Source organism: Dasypus novemcinctus, chromosome 4 (genome assembly GCF_030445035.2).
Source record: "Dasypus novemcinctus isolate mDasNov1 chromosome 4, mDasNov1.1.hap2, whole genome shotgun sequence".
Taxonomy (NCBI): Eukaryota; Metazoa; Chordata; class Mammalia; order Cingulata; family Dasypodidae; genus Dasypus; species Dasypus novemcinctus.
In genome coordinates, this window is record NC_080676.1 from 82,519,355 (window position 1) to 82,525,693 (window position 6,339).

The following is a 6,339-nucleotide window of genomic DNA, read 5'->3' on the forward strand; positions in this document are numbered from 1 at the left end:
TTACCATTTTCCCCTTCTGGTCATGGGCTTTTTCCAGATGCATTCCTAGTTGGTGCTCGGTAATAATTCCCACACCAGGGGTGGGGACCGAGAAGATAGTGCATTTATATGCTGAGTTTGGCTTGGAGAGAGGCCACATTTGAGCAACAAGGAGGCTTTTAGGAGGTAACATTTAGGCAGTGTGTAATACTAGGCTAAGTTTCAATTTCATAAGAAAAGGTTTATAAGTTTGATCATCCATGTCCAGGGCCTGGCATAATGGTCTGTCTTCCTTCACTAGACATAGCCCTTGCACTCAGGGAATTCTTGCTGTCCTATTAGAGAATGTAGTGGAATTCTCCAGAATGGGAATTCAATACTCTTTCATTTATTGTGTGGATCTCCACCCAACAGGACAATGTCCCATGAACACTTGACATATTCATATGTTTTAGAGGCATGCCCAGGTGAACTCCTTCCCATGCATCCCCATATTACTAACATCCCACACCAGTGATCCTCACTTGCCACTGCTGTGACCTTTCTGTGATCCAAAACCTTTCCAAAAATGAAGTCAACAAAATAATGAAGTAAAATGAAAAAGAAAATGAAATAATTAAAAAAACAATAGAAATACAAAAAAATTTAAAGCAATTTGAAATTTAAATTTAAAAATTAGACATTTTGTCTTTCATCACTATAAGATCTATTGTCTTGTATACATTTTCTTCTACACATTCCCACGGTATCTTATTTTTTTTCATTTTATCTTCAAAGAAGCTTTAGGATACAGAAAAGTCTCATAAAGAGTACAGGTGATTCCTATATACCCAATGCCCTCTCCCTTATTAATAACATTTTACATGCAGATGGTATATTTGTTACAATTGATATACAAATATTGAAGCATTGCTACTAACTGTGGTCAATGGTTTATGTCATGGCTTACGTTTTGGATCATACACTTTTATAAGTTTTGTATTTTCCAATCGATTTTAATTCCAGACAGAAAAGCCTGTAATAAAAACTTACATGAAAAATTAAAGAGACACAGGCTTTTACTGAAACAAATGGATAATTTGAAAGACCACTCCAAAATTATAATCCCCTTTCATTTTTCTAAAAGCATTTATTTATTAAACATTCACATTAGACATTTTTTCCTTGTATATCTTATGTTATGAATAAAAGTTGTGAACCGGTAGCATTCAGTTGCAAATTCAAGCTTTCCTCTTACCCATTTAAAATAATCTTTTTTCTCCTTACATGGTAAATCTTCTAATTCCTCTCTTATTTAAAAACCCATATTTTACATTACAGTTTTATTAAAATAAAACTCCCATACCATAAAATTATCCTTTTTAAAATGTACAATTTAGTGGGTTTTATTATACACAAAGGGTCATGCAACCATCACCACTAATTTTATAACATTTCCATTACCTCAAAAAACAGCCCCATATCCATTAACAGTCATTTCCCCCTTCCCCCTTCTTCTGCTCCCTGGCAATCACTAATCTACATTCTGTTACCAGAGACTTGCCTATTCTGGACATTTCTTATAAAAGGAATCATACAAGATGCAGTCTTTTCTGACTGGCTTTTTTCAGTTAGCACAATGTTTTCAAGATTCATCCATGATGTAGCTTGAATCAGTAGTTCATTTCTTCTTATTTTTTCCTTTCCCTTTTTCTTTTTCTTTATCAGAGAAGCTTTATCAAAATGCTTTGATAAAGAATTTTCTTTGTCATAAATTAATTGACCATAAATGTAGGAGTTTATTTCTGAACTCTAAATTTTATTTCATGCACAATCATGCATAAAACACAAGACTCCCATATACTACCCCAGCAACAACATTGGTGTGGAACAAAAATATGGAGCACTTATGAATTTACATGCCATCCTTGCGCAGGGGCCATGCCAATGCTAATATTCTCTCTTGTTCCAATTTTAGTGTATGTGCTTATGAACTGTGTATGTATCATTCCTTTTTATTGCTGACTAATATTCCATTGTATGGATATACTATATTTTGGTTATTCATTCTTCAGTTAATGGACATTAGGTTATTTCAACTTTTGGGCTGTTATGAATAATGGGGCTATGAACATTTGTGAGCAAGTTTTTTTTTTTCCTCTTTGGATATAGATTTTCATTTTGCTTGGGCATATACCTTGGAGTAGAATTGCTGTATAATATGATAACTCTGTGCCATGTAGAAGTATCAAATTGTTTTCCAAGGTGATTTTATGATACTACATTCCTGAAGCAATATAAAATGTTTCAATTTCTCCACATCTCTGTCAACACTGATAACTTCTGACTTTTTGTTTTAGCCATCCTCACCAATGTGAAGTGATATCTCATTGTGATTTTGATTTGCATTTCCCTAAAGACTAATGATGTTTTGCATCTTTTCATGTGATTTTAGGCCATCTGTGTAGTTTATTTTGCAAAATGTCTATTCAGATACACAGCCCATTTGTTAAATGTGCTATTTCTCTTTTCATTATTGTGTAGTCAAAGTTTTTTACATATTTACTGAATACCAGCCATGTATGAGATATATAACTTGAGAATATTTTCTAGTATTCCATGCGCTACCTTTTATTTTATCCTTTGAAGCAAACAGTGTTATTTAATTTTGATGTGAAATTAAATCAATTTTTTCTTATGGTGCTTCTGCTTTTGGTGTCATATTTATGAAATGATATTGATATTGATATTGAAATTTTTCTTTCAAGATCACAAAAATTTACACTCATGTTTTCTTCTAGGAATTTTAAAGTTTTAGCCTTACACTTAGGCATATAATATATTTTAAGCAAACTTTTGTGTGTATAATGCAAGATAAGAGTCCAATTTCATTCTTTTTCATGTGGATATTGAGGTGTCTCAGCACCAGTTGCTAAGAAGACTGCTTATTTCCCATTTTATAGTCTTGGCATACTTATCAAAAGTTTATTGACCATAAATGTAGGAGTTTACTTCTGAACACTTAATTTTATTTCATTGATCTGTATCTGTCCATCCTTATGCCAATACCACACTGTCTTGATTAATTTACCTTAGTAGTAAGTTTTGAAATTAGGAGGCGTGAGTCTTTCAGCTTTGTTCTTTTTTTCAATATCGTTTCTGGATATTCTGGGTCCTTGGTATTTCCATATAAATTTTAGGATCGCTTCTCAATTTCTTAAAAAAATATAGGAAATGCATTGAATATTTTTAGCTCAATTTGGGGAGTATTGCCATTCTAACAATATTAAGTCTTCCATTCACTGAATATGGGATGCATTTCCATTTATTTCTTTCTTAATTTCTTTCAGTAATATTTTGAAGTTTTCAATGTACAAATCTTGCACTTCTTTTGTTTAATTTATCCCTAGCTATTTTATTATGTTTAATGCAGTTGTAACTAGAATTGTTTTCTTAATTTCAATTTCAAACTGTTCATTGTTAGTTTATAGAAATGCAGTTGATCTTTGTATATCATCTTCTATCTTCCAACCTTGCTAAATATATTAGTTCTGATTATTTATGTGTGTGTGTGTTCCTTAGGGTTTTCTATGTACAGGAACCTGTCACATAAGAGTAAAAATAGTTTTACCTCTTCCTTTTCAATGTGGATGTCTTTTATGTCTTTTTCTTGCCTAATTATTTGGTTTGAACATCCAATACAATGTTAAATAGAAGTGCTGGCAATGGATATCCTTGTTTTGTTGATAGTCTTAAGGAGAAAACACTTTTTTCACCATGAAGTATGATGTCAACTGTAGATTTTTAAAAAAAATGCCTCTTATCAGGTTGAGGAAATTCTATTCTATCCCTAGTTTGTTGAATGTTTTTATCATGAAAAGGTGTTGAAGTCTGTCAGATGCTTTCTCTGCATCTATTGATATGATCATGCATTTTTGTCTTTATTCTATTAATATAGGATTTTACATTGATTGATTAGGTGATGCCAAACCAGTCTTGCATTCTTAGAATAAATCCCACATGGTAATGGCATATAGTCATTTTTACATGATGATGGATTCTGTTTGCTATCCAGCAACATATACAGTTACCTCATTCTGTTGAGAATTTTTGCATGTACATTCATAAGGGATATTAGTCTGTAGTTTTCTTTTCTTGCGATCTCTTTGCCTGCTTTTTGTATCAGGTTACTACTGGTCTCTTAGAATGAGTAGAAAAGTATACATTTCTATTCTATTTGTTGAAGAGTTTGTGAAGGATTGGTATTAATTCTTTTTAAAAATGTTTGGCAGAAATCACCTGTGAAGCCATCTGGACTTAGGTTTTCATTTATGGGAAGTTTTAAAATTACAAACTATTTATTACTTGTTATAAATTTATTCAGGCTTTCTGTTTCTTCTTGAGTGGTTTGTGTCATTTTGGGAATTTTTCCACTTCATCTAAGTTATCTAATTTGCTAGCATACCATTGTTCATATTATTCCTTTATAATCTTTTTTTAAGCAAATCAATTTTATTGAAATATAGTAATAAACATAAATCCATCTAAAGTGTACAAATCAATGGTATTCAGCATAATCACATACTTGTGTATTCATCACTTCAATAATTTTAGAGCATTTTCATTATTACTGTAATAATAATAATAATAATAAACAAATAAATCTCATCACCTATCAATCTCCCTGTGCTTCTCCTGCTGCATATAGCTGCTATTCTGTTTCTGTCTCTATAGTTTATTTGTAATTTTATTTTCTAAAAAATCTTATAGATGCAATATCAACCATATTCCTATTTTACATGAGATTTCACTGTTATTCAGTTCCATGTTACATTTTTTTGTTTTCTTTCTAGTAATATACATGACCTTAGACTTACCTTTTCATCTACTGTCATACCCATAGAATAGTACTGCTAGTTATAAACACTATGATTTGCTTTCACCATTTCTATTTCTTTACAAAGATTTACAAACAAATTTTTTACCAATTCTACACTACACAGACTAAACCTGTTTTCAATTCTCTATCCTCATTATATTTTCTTGTTACCTATATTCTAATTATTAACTCCATGAATTTGCATAATATATTTAGTTCATAATACCATAATCATACAGCATTTGTTTTTTTGTGTGTCTGACTTGCTTCATACATGTTGTCATATGTTTCATGACTTCCTTTTTTCTTCAAATGCTTAATATTCCATTGTCTGTGTACACCACAATTTGTTTACCATTCCTCAGTTGCTGGATACCTGAGTTGTTTCCATCCTTTGGCAACTGTGAATAATGTTGATATGAATATCAGTGTGCAGATATTTGTTCATGTCACTACTCTCAGTTCTCCTGGGTATATACCTAGTAATGATATTGCCATGTCACATGGCAAGTCTATATTCAACTTTCTTTGGGAGCTGCCAAACAGTCCTACACAGTGGCTGTACCATTCTACATTCCCACCAATAGTGAATAAGCATTGCTATTTCCTCACATTCTCTCCAAAACTTACAGTTTTCTGACTGTTTAATAGTGGCCGGTCTAACAGATGTGAAATGATATTTCATCGAAGTTTTGATTTTCATTTCCCTAATCACTAGTTATGTTGAATATTTTTTCATGTGTTTCTCCACCATTTGTATTTCTTCTTTAGACAATGGTCTGTTCAAATCTTTTGCCCATTTTTTAATTGGGTAGTTTGCCTGTTTATTGTTGAGTTGTATGATCTCTCTCTATATTATGCATATTAAGCCCTGATCAGATATGTGATTGCCAAGTATTCTCTTCCATTGAGTTGGCTGCCTTTTCACCCATTTGAAAAAATCTTCTGAGGTGCATAAGTGTTTATTTTTGAAGAGGCCCTATTTATCTATTCTTTCTTTTGTTGCTTGTGCTTTTGGTGTAAGTTTTAAGAAATTATGGCTTACCACAAGATCTTGAAGATTTTTTCCTACATTTTCTTCTAGGAGATTTATGGTTATCACTTTTATATTTAGATCCTTGAAAACTAATTGAAAAATATCATTTTCAGTTAATTTTTGTATGAAGTATGAGGTAATGGTCATCTGTTTTTCTTTTGGATATTACTGTCCTGTTCTCCCAGCACCATTTGTTGAATAGACTGTTCTCATCCATCTGGGAGGGCTTCACAGCCTTGTCAAAAATTACTTAACTATAAATGTGAAGATCTATTTCTGAGTTCTTGCTTTGGTTCCATTGGCCAATCTGTCTGTCTTTATGCCAGTACCATGCCATTTATACCACTGCAGCTAAGTAATATGCTTCAACGTTAAGAAATGATAGTCCTTCAACTTCATTCTTCATTTTAAAGACATTTTTTTTTTTTTTTTGGCTATTTGGGATGTCTTACCCTTCCAAATAAAT

At 31.9% G+C, this 6,339-nt stretch overlaps 1 non-coding gene across 1 annotated transcript; it reads right to left on the bottom strand.

Annotated features, from left to right (window-relative positions):
* Positions 1–1,850: 1,850 nt before the first annotated feature.
* Positions 1,851–1,953, bottom strand: LOC111760830 (U6 spliceosomal RNA). Its single transcript, XR_002794412.2, has one exon. It is a non-coding gene; the product is annotated as a U6 spliceosomal RNA (small nuclear RNA).
* Positions 1,954–6,339: the final 4,386 nt, after the last annotated feature.